Raw genomic sequence first — 15,727 nt, 5'->3', positions numbered from 1 at the left:
GGATTGTTTGTTTTCATTGTCATTTATTTACAGGATGTTTTTAATTTCTTCTTTGATCTCTGTGGTAACCCAATCATTGTTTAATAGCATGCTATTAACATTTGCCATTTTAATTATGATGCATCTATATGCATCATCCTGATTGGGACTTTCTATGCCTCCTGAACTTGTGTGACATTTTTCTTCACTAGGTTGGGGATGTTTTCTATCATTATTTCTTTATTTTATTAAATTTTAAAAATATATATTTTTGTTGATTTCAGAGAAGAGGGAGAGATAGAAATATCAAGGATGAGAAGAATTATTGATTGGCTGCCTCCTGTACTCCCCCTACTGGGGATTGAGCCCACAATCCAGGCATGTGCCCTTGACTGGAATTAAACCAACGGGCCCTACAATCTGTAGGCCGGCACTCTACCCACTGACCCAAACCAGCAAGGGCTGTTATTATTTCTTTAAAAGGATTATCTGTTCCTTGCTCACTCTCTTCCCCTCTGGTATTCTTGTCATGTGCATGTTGTTACATTTATGTTGTTATGTTTATTTGCTTCTTGGTATTAGATAGTATTGCTCTGCCTCCCAGTCGTTGTGGGATAGCCTTATGTAGAAAGTGTCTTGAGGGGTGCAGTGGTGTAGTATCATTGTTCAACTGAGCTGGATGCTCTAGAAATGACCCTTGAGTGCATTGTTTGAGCTCTCTGTTATACTTGGGACTTGATTGTGGATATCCCATCTGTGGGCGAGATCTTCCTTTTTACTTGCTGCCATTGAGGTTTAATTCCATTGTCATCTTGCCAGCCATCTAATAATTGGGGACTCCTTAGCCCAGAAGATTGGTCTCCCTTGAATCTTACACCTTGATTGACCCTGTTCTGAGCTGTACTTCTTTACCCTACAGAACTGGTCCCACAGGTGTCAGTTGCAGGTATTTTGGGTCCTGCTTGCTTTTACCTTGCTGAGCAGTCTGGGATGGTGTCTGCAATGGGGAATCGAATTTCTATTTCTGACTAATTAGACCAGGCAAAAACTAAAATCCTACAGAGACCCACCTTTGCCTGCAGACTGATTGGATTCGGTCTGGAGTAGCCTCAAGCAAACATCTACAGGTGGGTGAGAGGTTTTCCAACAGGGCAATTGCTTCTGCCTGGAGGTTGATTGTTATTTTTGGTGTCTTAATGGGCCTCAGAAACTCCACAGCGTGGGGTAAGGGATTTTCCAATAGGGTGGTCAACTGTCTTCTCCCCTAGCCCCCCCACCCCAGGCAAAAGCTACAGGATACCAGAGGTCTGCCTGAGAAAGGAATGACTCAGCATAGGAAACAAGGATTTCTGCCTTCTGAGTTTTAACTCGAGATCCCTCAAACCTGGCTTATGTTTATAGAGTTCCAGCCCACTCTGCCCTACCTCTGCCAGAGCCCAAAGTGAGCTGCACTCAAAATGTTGTGTGTAGGCCCTTTAATTGTGTGCCTGCATTCTTAGCCATCTCTCCCTGGCAGACACCAAACCCTGATGTTTTTCACAGCCAGATGTTATGTGCTCTCTGCTGGGGGGCCCAGCTTGGTAATTAGACACCAGTGGCAACCTCCCACAGCTGAGATATCTCTCCTTAACTTCAGCTGCTGTCTGTGGGAGCCCCACTGCCCTTCCACAACTCCACCCTTCCTACAGTGACTATATGGTCTCCACTTTCCATCCCTGGTTATCAGGGTTCTCTCCAGCTAATCCTCAGGATGGTTCATATGTATTTTAGGTGTAATTCTAGTTTAGTCCTGGGAGCATGTTTGGGGGCTTCCACTTATTCTGGTACCATTTTTAATCCCCCCTCTTGGATTTTTTGGAATAGTTTGAAGAATATAGGTATTAATTTCTTCTTTGAATGTTTGATAAAATCACCTGTGAAGCCATCTGGATAAGAGCTTTTGCTTGCTTGGAGTTTATTTTTATTACTGCTTCAATTTCATCAGTTGTTATTGGCCTATTCAGGTTTTCTGATTTTTCCTGATTCAGTTTTGTGAGCTTGTGTTTTTCTAGGAATTTTTCCATTTCATCTACATTGTCCAGCTTGTTGGCATATAGTTGTTCACAGTATTGGTTAACAATTTTTTTTGTATTTCTGTGGTGTTCATTGTCATATTGCCTCTTTCATTTCTGATATTATTTATTTGGGTCCTCTCTCTTTGTTTCTTGATGAGTTTGGTTTGGGGTTCATTAATCTTGTTTATCTTTTCTAAGAGCCAGGCCTTGGATTTATTGATTTTTTTGTACTGTTTTTTGTTTTTGTTTTTTGTTTGTTTTTTTAGTCTTTATAAAGACTTCTGCAATAACCTTTATTACCACTGTTTACTAACTCTGGGCTTTTGTTGTTCTCTTTCTAATTTTTATAGTTGTAGGGTTAAATAATTTATTTATTTTTTCTTGTTTTTTGAGATAGGCATGTAGTGCTATAAACTTCCCTCTCAGGACTGCTTTCACTGTGTCCCATAGACTTGAGGTTGTAGGTTCATTTCTTTCCAGAAAGTTTTTATTTCTTTCTTGATCTGATTTGTAACCCATTCTTTGTTTAATAATGTTATTTAGCCTCTATGTATTTGAGTGTTTTTTAGTGTTTTTATTATAGTTGATTTCTTATTCATTCTATTGTGATCTCAGATAGTGTTTCATATGATTTCAGCCTTCTTGAATTTGTAGAGACTTGTTTTGTGTCCTAACATGTGGTCTATCTTTGTGAATGACACATATGCACTTGAGAAGAATGTGTATTCTGCAAATTTGGGGTGAAATGTCCTATAAATATCAATTAAATTAATCTGATCCAGTGTGTAATATAGAGTCACTGTTTACTTTTTGTTTGGTAGATCTATCCAGTGAAGTCCATGGGATGTTAAATCACCTACTATGATTTTATTATTGTCAATCTCTCCCTTAAAGTTTTTTAGAAGTTTTTTCATATATTTAGGTGCTCCTCTATGAGATGCATATATGTTTACCAGGGCTATGTCCTCTTGTTGGATTGATCCCTTTAGTATTATGTAGTATCTTTGTTATCTCTTGTGATGGCCTTCATTTTTGTCAGAGATGAGTATTGCTACCCAGCTTTTTAAAAATTTCTATTTACATGGAAAAAATTTTTTATCCCTTCACTCTCATCCTATGCGAATTTTTTATTCTTGGTGGGTCTTTTGTAGATAGCACATACATGGGTCATGTTTTTTTATCCATTCAGCTACCCTATGTCTTTTGTTTGGAGCATTTAATCCATTTACATTTAATGTTATTGTTTATAGGTACTTGTTTATTGCCATTTTAAATTCTGTATGTCTGGGTTTCTCTCTCTGTTTCTTCTCATTACAGCACCCCCCTTAGCATTTCTTGCAGTGCTGGTTTGGTGGTAATAAACTCCTTTAATCATTTTTTTGTCTGAGAAGCTCTTTATTTCACTATCTATTTTGAATGATAGCCTTGCTGGATATAGTAATCTTTGGTTTAAGATCCTTGTTTTTCATTACCTTAAATATTTCATGCCATTCATTTCTGGCCTGTAGAGTTTCTGATGAGAAATCAGCAGACAATCTTAAGGGAGCTCCTTTATAGGTAACAAATTGCTTTTCTCTTGCTGCCTTTAAGATTCTCTCTTTGCTTTTAATTTTTGCCATTTTAATTATGCTGTATCTGGGCATGGGCCTGTTTGGGTTCTTCTTGCTTGGTACTCTCTGGAATTTTGTGACTTTTCCCTTCAGGTTAGCAAATTTTTCTGCCATTATGTATTCAAACACGTTCTTTATCCTTTGCTCACTTTTTTTCTCCTCTGACACACCTATTATGCGGATATTATGTTTCATGTTGTCCCATAGCTCTCATAAGCTGTCCTCCTGTTTTGTTTTGTTTTTTTTAATTTTTTTCTTTTTAGTTCTCTGACTAAATTATTCTTTCTATTCTGTCTTCTAATTCACTGATCTGATCCTTGACTTGCCTTAATCTGTTGTGGTTTCATTTCAGTGTGTTCTTTATTAGTGTTATGTCATTTTTATTTCCAACTGCCCTTTTTTTCATAGTTATATCTTTTTTTTTTTTTTTTTTTTTTTTTTTTTTTTTTTTTTTTTTTTTTTTTCTATTGAGCATCTTTGCTACCATTATTCTAAACTCTGTATCTGGTAAATGTGCTATGTCAATTTCATTTAGCTGTTCTGGAGAATTCTCTTGTTCCTTTATTTGGGGCTTTTTTTTTTCTTCTCATTTTAGCTGCCTGTTTGTTTGGGTTTGTGTCTGTGAATTAGATAGTTCTGCTATGACTTCCAGTATCTAGTGCAGGGCAGTATCAGAAGCTGTTTATTATTGGCCCTGAATTCCCTGTTTGGAACTATCAACAATTCACAACGTGTGGCTCCCTCTGCTGGAGTTGGGTGCTTTTGGAAAGGACCAAGATGTGCACCAGGCTCTGCTTTTCCTAGCCCCATTCCCAGAAGGAGATCAGGCAAAGACTCACATCCTCCAGAGATCCACCTCTGTCTACAATCTGATTATTCTAAGTCTTAATTTGCCTCATGCTATTGACCATAGGGTGGAGCATGAGGTCTTCCAATAGGGTGGGAAGTTGCCCTCCCCCCAGGCAAAAACTGCCTGGATAGAAAAGTTCCATGGAGAAAGATGTCCTCTATAGCATGAGAGAATGAATCAGCACAGGAAACCAGGTGGCTGCCCTCTAAGCTCTAACTTCAGAGTCCCCAATCCTAGATTCTCCACACACAGCTCTAGCCCACTTTGCCCTCCCTCTGTCAGAGCCTAAGGTGAGTGGCTGCACACAAAATTTTGTGTGTTGGCCCTTTCAGATGATGGCATCATTTCCAGCCATCTCTAGCTAGAGGACAGCAACCCTGCTGCTTTTCATAACCAGATGTCTGTGAGCTTCTTTCTCAGTCTTGGTTCTCTGGGCTGGGGAGCTGAGCTTGGAGGTTAGACCTCGGAGTTCTCAGCGGGAACCCCCAACAGATTAGCTATCCCTCCAACCTTCAGCTGCTGTCTTTGGGAGCCAGGCCTACCCTTTCACACTTTTGCACTTCCTACCAGCCTCTATGCAGTCTTCACTTTCTGTCCTTGGTTGTCAGGGTTCTCTCCAGCTAGTCCTCAGTTGATGTTTTAGGGTTGATTTGCTGTATTTAGTTGTATTTCCAGTTTGGTTCTGGGAGAGTGTCAGTATAGCTTCCACTTTACCACTATTTTAAATTCTTTTTCATTTTGTTGATGGTTTATTTTGCTCTGCAGAGCTTTTTATTTTGATGTAACCCATTTGTGGTTTTTGTTTGTTTGTTTGTTTGTTTTTTGTTTCCCTTGCCCTAGGAGATACATTGGCAAAAATATTGGTACAATATATGTCTGAGATTTTATTGCCTATGTCTTCTTATAGGTTTTCTATGTTTTCATGACTTACATTTAAGACTTTTATCTATTTTCAGTTTATTTTTTTGTGTATGATATAAGTTGATGATCTAGTTTCTTTTATTTATTTATTTATTTGTTTATTTATTTATTTTTGCATGTAACTGTCCAATTTTCCCAGCACTGTTCATTGTATAGACTGTCTTTTTTTTTTTTAATATATTTTATTGATTTTTTTGTCCCCCTCCTTCCCTCCCATACATACCCTCCCTCCCCAGAGTTTTATGTCCATTGGTTGTACTTATATGCACGTATATAAGTCCTTCGGTTGATCTATTATCTCCCCCAGATCTCCCTCCCCTCCCCACTGTAAATTGACAGTCTGCTTGTTGCTTTACTGTCTCTATATCTATCTTTTGGTTCATCAGTTTATAATGTTCTTTATTATCCATAAATGAGTGAGGTCATGTGGTGTTTCTCTTTCATTGATTGGCTTATTTCACTCAGCATGATGCTCTCCAATTCCATCCAGGTTGCTGCAAATGATGAGAATTCCTTCTTTTTTATGGCAGCATAGTATTCCATTGTGTAGATGTACCACAGTTTTTTGATCCAATCATCTGCTGACGGGCACCTAGGCTGTTTCCAAATTCTGGCTATAGTAGATTGTGCTGCTATGAACATAGGGGTGCATATATCCTTTCTGATTGGTGTTTCTAGTTTCTTGGGATATATAGGAGTGGGATTACTGGGTCAAATGGGAGTTCTATTTTCAGTTTTTTGAGGAAACTCCACACTGTTCTCCACAGTGATTGCACCAGTCTGCATTCCCACCAGCAGTGCACGAGGGTTCCTTTTTCTCCACAACCTCGCCAACAATTGTCGTTTGTTGATTTGTTGATGTTGGCCATTCTGGCAGGTGTGAGATGGTACCACATTGTTGTTTTGATTCGCATCTCTCTGTATAGACTGTCTTTACTCCATTGTATGCACTTGCCTCCTTTGTCAAATATTACTTGACCATAAAGGCATGGGTTGATTTCTGGGCTCTCAAAAGTTGTGTTCCACTGATCTATATGCCTGTTCTTGTGCCAATATCAGGCTGTTCTGAGTACAATAGATTTGCAATATAGTTTGCTGTCTGGTATTCTGATTCTTCCAACTTTGCTCTTTTTTCTCAAGATTGCCACAGCCATTTGAGATCTTTGTTGGTTTCACATAAGGATTTGGAATATTTTTGCTAGATCTGTGAAATATGCCATTGATATTTTACTAGGCATTGTTTTGATTCCATAGATTGTTTTGGGTATTATGGACATTTTAATGATGATAATTCTTCCAACCCATTAAAAATGTAAATGTTTCCATTTATTTGTATCTTCCTCAATTTCTTCAGTGTTCTATAGTTTTCCAAGTACAGGTCTTTACTGAGAGTTTTGGTCATAAATGTGTGCTGTATTTTGTTGCATGCTTTCTCTACATACCTGGTATATTGATGTGATCATATGATATATCTTTCATTTATGTGATATTTCATTTTTATTTATTTACAAATATTATACCAACCTTGCATCCCTAGAATAAATAACACATGGTTATGGGGTATGATCTTTTTAATGTACTGCTGGATGAGGTTTGCTAATATTTTGTTGAGGACATTAGCATCTATGTTTTTCAGGGATATTGGCCTGTAATTCTCTTACTTTGTAGTACCTTTCTCTGGTTTTGGGATTCGGATAATGCTAACCTTGTAAAAAGAGATTGAAAGTCTTCCCTCCTCATGAATATTTTTGGAATACTTTGAGGAGGGTAAGTGTTAGTTCTTTTTTCAATGTTTGGCAAAATTTGCCTCTGAAGCCAGCCAGTCCAGGACTTTGGTTTTCTGGAAGTTTGTTGATTACTGCTTCAATGTCACTATTATATAGTGACCTTCTTTGTCAGTCTATTCAGGTTTTCTGATTCTTCCTGACTTTTGGAAAAATGTATGTCTCTAGGAATTTCTCCACTTTGCTCAGGTTGTCTAATTTGTTGGCATTTAGTTGTTTGTAGTATTTCTTTTTACAATCCTTGGTATTTCTGTGGTGTTAGTTGTTACTTCTTCCCTTTCATTTTGGATTTTATCTATATGGGTATTCTCTTTGCTTCTTGATGAGACTGGTTAAAGGTTCATCAATGTTGTTTATCTTTTCAAGGAACCAACTCTTGATTTCATTGACCTTTAGTATTATTATTTTTTAAAAGTTTCTGTGCTATTTATTACTGCTCTGATCTTTACTATTTCCTTTCTCCTACTTACTCTGTTATTTTCCTCTTGTTTTCTAGTTATTGTAGGTGTAGGGTTAGATTGTTTACTTGAGATTTTTCTTGCTTCTTGAAGTAGGCCTGTAATACTATGAAATTCCCTCACAGGACTATTTTCACTGTGTCGCATAGATTTGAGATTGTTGTGTGTTTATTTTCATTTGTATCCAGGTAATTTTTTATTAATTTCAGAAATGAAGGGAGCAGGAAAGATGGAAATATCAACGATAAGAGAATCATTGATTGCTGTTTCCTGCACACCCCCTACTGGGGACCAGGCCCAAAAACTGGGCCTGTGCCCTGACCAGAAATCGAACTGAACCTCCTGATTCACAGGTTGACCTTGAGCCACTCGGGCTTGGCTGTTTCCAAGTAATTTTTTATTTCTTCTTTTGTCTCATTGGTAACCCATTCGTTGTTTAATAACATGCCATTTAGACTACATTGTGTTTGTTTGATTTTGAGGTGTTTTTTTTTTTAGATTTTTTAATTTTTAAAAAATATATTTTCTTGACTTTTTACAGAGAGGAAGGAAGAGAGCTAGAGAGTTAGAAACATCGATGAGAGAGAAACATCTATCAGCTGCCTCCTGCACACCTCCCACTGGGGATGTGCCTGCAACCAAGGTACATGCCCTTGACCTGAATTGAATGCAGGACCTTTCAGTCCATAGGCTGATGCTCTATCCACTGAGCCAAATCGGTTTTGGCGAGGTGTTTTTTTGTTTGTTTGTTTGTTTGTTTTGTACCTGATTTCTAGTTTCATGCCATTGCAATCTGAAAAGATGATATGATTTCAATCTTCTTCAATTTGTTAAGACTTATTCTAACATGTGGTCTATTTCTGAAAATGATCCATGTGCACTTGAGAAGAATATATATTCTGTAGCTTTGGGATGAAATTTTCTGTAAATATAAATTAAATCTATCTGATCTAGTGTGTTGTTAAATGTCTCTGTTTCTGTGGTGATTTTCTGTCTTTAAGGTCTATCCATTGATGGCAGTGGGGTGTCAAAGTCCCCTTCTATGACTATATTGCTGTTGATATCCCTCTTAAAGTCTACCAAGAGTTTATATGTTCATATACTTGGTGCATGTGTCTACAAAGATTATATACTCTTGTTGTATTGATCCTTTTAATATTGTGTAGTGACCTTCTTTGTCTCTTTTTATGGCCTTTGTTTTGAAGTATTACTATCCCAGCTTTTTTTGTTTCATTTGTATGGAATATTTTTTTCCATCCCTTCACTTTTAGCCTGTGAGAATCTTTTGTTCTGAGGCAGGTTTCTTGTAGACAGCATATATATGGGACTTGTTTTCTTATCTATTCAGCTACTCTATGCCTTTTGATTGTAGCATTTAATCAATTTACATTTAAGGTCATTATTAATAGGTACTTATTGCCATTTTTTTTCTTTATGCCTATGATCCTCTGGAGGTTTATTTTTCTTCATAAAGTAGTCTCTGTAGCATTTATTGCAATGCTGGTTTGGTGGTAATGAACTCGTTTAGTCTTCTTTTGTCTGGGAAACTCTTTTATTTCATCTTTGATTTTAAATGATAGGCTTGTTGGATAGAGCTGCTTGGTTGCAGCTTTTTATTACTTTGAATACTTCATGCCAATCCCTTCCAGCCTGTAGTGTTTCTGTTGAGAAATCAGCTGATAGTCTTATGGGAACTTCATTGTAGGCAACTTACTGTCCCTCTATTGCTACCTTAAAATTCTCTCTTTGTCTTTAACGTCTGTCATTTTAATTATGCTGTGTCTTGGTATTGGTCTCTTTGTGTTTATCTTGATTGGACTCTCTGTGTTTCCTGAACTTGTGTTTTTACTTCACCAGGTTGGGGAAGTTTTCTGTGATTTCTTTAAACAGGTTCTATAGCCCTTGCTCACTTTCTTCTCCTTCTGGTATCTCTATGATGCATGGAACATTTCATGTTGCCTCTAAGTTCCCGTAAACCACCATCATTCTTTTTGCTGTTATGATTTTTTTTTTTTTCTATTGTGTCTTCCACATTGCTGATTCGATCCACTGGCTGCTTTTTCTTACCAATATATTCTTTATTTCAGATACGGTATCTTCATTTCTGAATGGTTATTTTTTATGTTTTAGATGTCATTTTTTATGCTGTTGAGCATCCTAATAACCATTACTTTGAACTCTGTTTCTGATAAATTTCCCGCTTCCATCTCATTTAGCTCTTTTGATGGAGATTACTAGCATTCTCTTCTTTAGGATCTATTGCTTTTTCTTTCCCCCTCCCAATTTTGGCTGTCTTTTTGTGTCTGTTTCTATGTATTAGATGGAACTTCTATGATTCCAAGTATTGACGTTGTGGCCTTCTGCTGCAGGTGTCCTGTGGGACCCAGTGTTGCAGTCTCCATCTCCTGAGCTGAGTGCTCTAGGAATGTTTCTTGTGTGCCTTCAGGAATGTTGTTTGGGCCTTCAGGTTGGTAATTGAGTCTTAATTGCTGTTGGCCAATTTGTGGGTAGTTTAAACCATCTGTCTGTCTGTCTGTCTGTGAGGCTCAACCCTGATCATGGCATGCAAGTTATTGTGCAGGTGCAATCTCAAGGTGTCTTGTTGGGCTCAGTGTCAAAATCTTCCAGATCACTTGAGCTTCATATTCCAAGAATGTTTCTTGTGGATTATGTGTATCTCATGTTATAATTCCAACTTGTTGAATGCTGTTGTGGATGCAGTTAATTTTTCAGGTTGGATGATTATAGGAGTAGACCTCTATCACATTGTATGAGATGCTATGCAGGGGCTGCTTCTCAAGGTTGGGTTATTCCTATCAGGGTATGGTTCTTCTGGAATCTCCCTGTGGGTTTATAATTTGTGTGGCTGGTTGGGTCAAGCTCTGGTTTCGTCTAAAGCCCACCACTACTTGTGTTGGTTCTTGGTCCATTTGAATGTGTTTCAGGTGCAGGTTGCTGTCAGACATTATGTGTAACCAGTTTTGGTCCACCTGTCTAGAGTTACCAAGCTGTTCACTGTGTGTGCCTGTGTTTACTTGACTTGGGTGTGTGTGGGAGGGGCCTATCTGTGTAGATGACCTGACTTCCTAGAGTAGGGGTGTCGAACTCAATCAGAGAAGGGGCCAAAATCTAAGATCCAGCCTAAATCGCGGGCCGAATGGTTTACTGAACACTCATAAACTGTCATTGTGATGGAAACGCAGCGGAGTGCAGTGATGACAGCGAGGTGCGGGCCACATTGCAAGGCCTGGCGGGACGGATTTGGCTTTTAACACTACTCTCCATGCCCTCTCTATGGAAAAGCTGTATTCTCTATAGCACATGTGTCAAACACAAGGCCCGCGGGCCAAATCCGTCCCGCCAGGCCTTGCAATGTGGCCCGCACCGCGCTGTCATCACTGCACTCCGCTGTGTTTCCATCACAATGACAGTTTATGACTGTTCAGTAAACCATTCAGCCCGCGATTTAGGCTGGATTTTAGATTTTGGCCCCTTCTCTGATTGAGTTCGACACCCCTAGTCTAAAGTATTCTGAGGTTGGCCTTCACCTGTTGGCTGCTCCACCTGCACCCCCATAGTTGCCTGGACTTTCTCCAGAGTCTTAGGAAGGAAGGCTGTAGAGTGGCCCATGATGGCCATGCCCCACTGGCCCTTCCATAAGGCTCAAGCTCAGTGGGTCCTAGTAACCAGATTGAGCCGACAGGGCTAGTTGGTCTCCTAGTTCAATGCAGCCTGGTCTAGCACACAACGGGAAGAATATGGCTCCTATAACAGAGCCATACCATTTGGTCTCTGCTACAGCCTTCAAATCTAGCCCCCCAGGAGGAGCACACTGCAGGCTCAGGCTGGTATAGCCAGCCGTCCTCACTGCAGGATCAAGCTCAGTAAGACAGGACAGGGTCACTGGACTTTAGGCAAACAGAAAGAGAAAGCCTTCATTAGGAGTGCACCGTGGGGTGAAATGGGAGGGGGTGAGCTGCGAGTGCAGCTTTTAGCTCTGTAGCCACACCTGCTCAAGTCCTGGACTGAAGCCTCTGAGATAGATGCACTCTGAATGTCCAGCTCTGAGTGGAGCCTCCTTCCTCCCTTGGAATAGTCCAGCAGGAGATGGCCAGCGGGGGGGTTTGAAAACAGATAAAGTTAGTCTTCCATTGGTGATGGCACTGGCCCATGAGAAAACTGCATGCCTCCTCCCCGTGGCTCTGCAGGCGTGCCTTCACAAACTTTGATGTTGTAGCTGCATTCTGGAGCTCTGGGCTCTCAGATGTGCTCCCTGTTCCCCCCTCCTCTTGCCGGACATGGAGGATCAGATCAAGGCAGCCCTCAACCATTGGGAGGGAAGCAAAGTGCTCACCTTCCCCTAGCTCAGCAGTGTACCACCAGAGACCTAATAGGAGGACCTAAGGGGGGCACCTCAAATGACACAGTCCTGAGTTGTGCACCTTTCCCCCTGTAAAGCTGCACCAGCAGGGAAGTGCCAGCGGGCCTTGGAAGAATAAATCAAGGCAGCACTACACCGGGCATGGTGCTGGTTCTTAGGAGGGGAGCCCTCTGCTCACCTCTGCCTAGCTCTGCTTTCAGAGACCCTAATGAAGGGCTCTAAAGGGGCGGTGCACCAAATTTCCTAGGTCTGAGTTGTGCTCCCTTCCTCCTGAAGAACTTAGCTTAGGAGGATTTGGCTATGCAAGCCAGGGCAGCCCCCTGTTGAGAGTGGCGCATGCCCATGGAGGGAGAAAATGGAAGCCTGCCTCAGTTCTCTGGCTGCCTGCTGCCAGAGACCCTGACAAGGAAGTCTCCCTGACCTGTGGGGTAGGGCCGACTGGCCTTCGTCCCAAAGCTACCAGTTCAATGACCATCTGAAAGCCTTTTTTTGCTAGTAGTTTCTTCAGGTTTCTGTTGTATGCAGCCAACAGTGCTTTTTGCAGGACTTGATCTTAGAAGTATTTGGAGTTAGTGCCCTTTCCTCAGATGGTGCTGTAAGGAATGCCTGACCCTGGGAGATGGTGCTGGTGGGCAGTGGGGGATGTTGACTCAGGACTGGGACCTCAATAGCCAAACCTCCAGATCTCTGAATCTATGTTACCCAGATCGTCTCTCTATAGCTTCTGAGTCTTCTTGCCTCTATAAGAGCCCTGGGTAAGTGCCCAAGAGCATGCTCCTGTGCAATTCCCCTTAGGAGGGCACCTGGGCTGGTAGCAGATTTTCTTCTCTTCTCAGCAAAGTCCCTGCTTATTTTTGCTGCCAGATGTTATGTAGGCTCTGGTGCTCTGGTTTGGGGATTAAGGCATGGGGTTGAGTCCCCACTCTTCTCAGGGAGGGCTTAAAAATATTTTTATTGGCTTCAGAGATGAGGGGAGAAAGAGAGAGAAAAACATCAACGATGAGAGAGAATCATTGTTCACCTGACTCCTGCGTGTCCCACACTGGTCATTGAGCCTACAGCCTGGGCATGTGCCATGGCTGGGAATTGAACTGTGACATTCTGGCTCCTAGGTCGATGCTTAACCTCTGAGCCACACCAACTGGGCCTGGGGGGGCGGGGGGGACTTCTGCAGCCACAATAACCTTCTGGCTTCTCAGCCACTGCACCTGGGTGCAGGGACCAGCCCTCTTCATGTCTCCACCCTTCTACCAGTCTCTGTGTAGCTTCTTCTAGTAATCCTTGGATATAATACTCCTGTTTAGTTCTTTTTCAGTTGTTTATTTAGGTTGATTGTTCTATATTTTGGCTGTAAATCCAGTTTGGCACATGGAAGTGGTCTGTGCAGTTTCTAGCTCCTCTGCAGCCATCTTTGATATCCCATATTGTTTTAATCTATCTATATAAAACCCTATTATGCATATTGACCAAACAGTGGAATGACCTGCAGAATGACCGGTTGGTGGAAAGCAGGGCTGGAGAGTGGGCAGTGCCAGGCCAGCCAAAGAGGGTGCCAGTGAGCAGAGGAAGGCACCGGCGGTGGCGGTGGCTGGGGGTGGGGCCAGCCAAGGCAGGTGCCAGCGGAGACCCTCCCCCCACTGCCCTGCTGGTTGCCTCACGGATGGGCTGTGATTGCTGGCCAGGCCTAGGGACCCTTCCCTATATATTGGGAACAGTCTCTTAGATTAAAAAACTTAAACCCGGCACTACTCTAACACTAAAAAAACAGGATGATGCAGCGATGATATGCATGGACTCTGGCTTGCACATCTTGTGGTCACCCCTGATTCTGACACTTATAACTGTGTGGCAAAGCCAATTACTTAACTTCTCCCTGCTTCAGTTTTCCACCCATAAGATGGAGAAAATGGTACTAGTGCCTCAGAAGGATCATGTGCACTACTTTTTATAATCAGGGCAAAGAAATATAGCTGCCCATACAACAGCAAGATGCCTTTCACCTGTATGAAAAGTATGGTCGGAGATGGAGAAAATGGTGACAGAATACACAGACGTGTTCTGAGCCTTGTCCAGGAGCAGAAAGAACAGCTGAGGGTCGCACGGGGAGTGTTGGTTGGCAAGTTAAGGGACAGCTGAACTCCAGGAGAAGGCGGGGACTGCTGCACAGGGTTCTCCTGACCGGGCAGCCCCCACTGCGGCTGGGCCCCCTCCTGGAGCTACGGGCTCAGTCATGGAGACTGTGCCATTTTGAAGGGGAAAGTGGATCTTATTGGAAGCCTGAAAATCTACAACTATGGCACCCACCAATCAGCTGTGAGCCCCAGAACACGGGTCCCCAATTGGCGCAAACATGCGGATTCAAAGGAGCTCCTCACTCCACATGGAAAGGTCAGATTTCACCTGGGATAACGTGAGGTCTCTCCCACGGGAGAGAGAAGCGTGCACACCGCGGGAGCTGTAGGACTGGGGAAGTCTGTGCCTAGAAAAATCCGTGGCTGTTGGGGCTGGTGTGATCCGTGAATGTGGAAGGGAGTCCTCAGAGCTGCTAACAGAAGGGGACTCTAAGAAGCATCCAATATTAATCTGATTTGGAGGAACAGCCTAAGAATTTCAAAGGTGTGCCGGCTGCTTAGACTGGCGCACAGACCCATTGTTCGCACACTTGGGCTTCTTCCTCTTCAAATCCTTGCTTCTGATTACTAAGCCCAATACATAGGACCACCCAGGTGGGGACACCCTGGCGACTGAAGGGGAAAGTTGTTTTTCTGGGACCTGGGGATCGGAGCAGGGAGTGACCATTGGAGAGCCAGCTCTGAGGCAGCCCACTCCCACAAACCGGTTCTGAGTGCGACAGGGAAAGAAGGATCTAAACACAGGCTAGAGAGGCCAGCTAGACCCGGAAGTCAATCCAGAAACACTGCCACCCAGGGGGCGGGATCAAAGACTGACTCCTGTGAAATCAAAAGCAAAGGAACAGCCGAAACCGGTTTGGCTCAGCGGTAGAGCGTCGGACTGAAAGGTCCCAGGTTCGATTCCGGTCAAGGGCATGTGCGTTGGTTGCAGGCACATCCCCGGTAGTGGGTGTGCAAGCGGCGGCTGGTCAATGTTTCTCTCTCATCGATGTTTCTAGCTCTCTATCTCTCTCCCTTCCTCTCTGTAAGAAAATCAATAAAAAAAAATATTTAAAAAAAAGAATACAAGAAATTAAGACACACTACTTGCTTAAAAATCAGGACTGGCTTACAACACTGAGAAGCAGTGGAACGCAGGGAACTGCAATACTGTCCTGACTGGGAAACAGGCGTGCCTAACGTAACAACAGAGCACGTGAATGACCTTCACTACTGCACATTTCATTTTTTTTATTTGTTTACTTTTGAAATTTTTTATTTTCATCTTTTGCTTAATAAACTAATTTTTTCCCTCACTTGATTTCACTCCAGCTCTGAGGACTCCCTTCCACATTCACGGATCACACCAGCCCCAACAGCCACGGATTTTATCTTATTACATTTTTTATTTTCAATCAATATTATTACCATTACTATTTTACCTTTTTCCCCTTTTTTTAAGTGTCATTTATTTTCTCTTTATTGTACTTTGGGATTAGTGTTCTACATTCTATTTTCATCTTTTCTTTAGCATTGTTTTACTCTATCTCAACTGTACCTTTAAGCCATCACTCTGTTC

Source organism: Pipistrellus kuhlii, unplaced genomic scaffold, assembly GCF_014108245.1.
Source record: "Pipistrellus kuhlii isolate mPipKuh1 unplaced genomic scaffold, mPipKuh1.p scaffold_m20_p_3, whole genome shotgun sequence".
In the NCBI taxonomy this organism is placed as follows: Eukaryota; Metazoa; Chordata; class Mammalia; order Chiroptera; family Vespertilionidae; genus Pipistrellus; species Pipistrellus kuhlii.
This window is presented reverse-complemented; position numbering follows the sequence as displayed.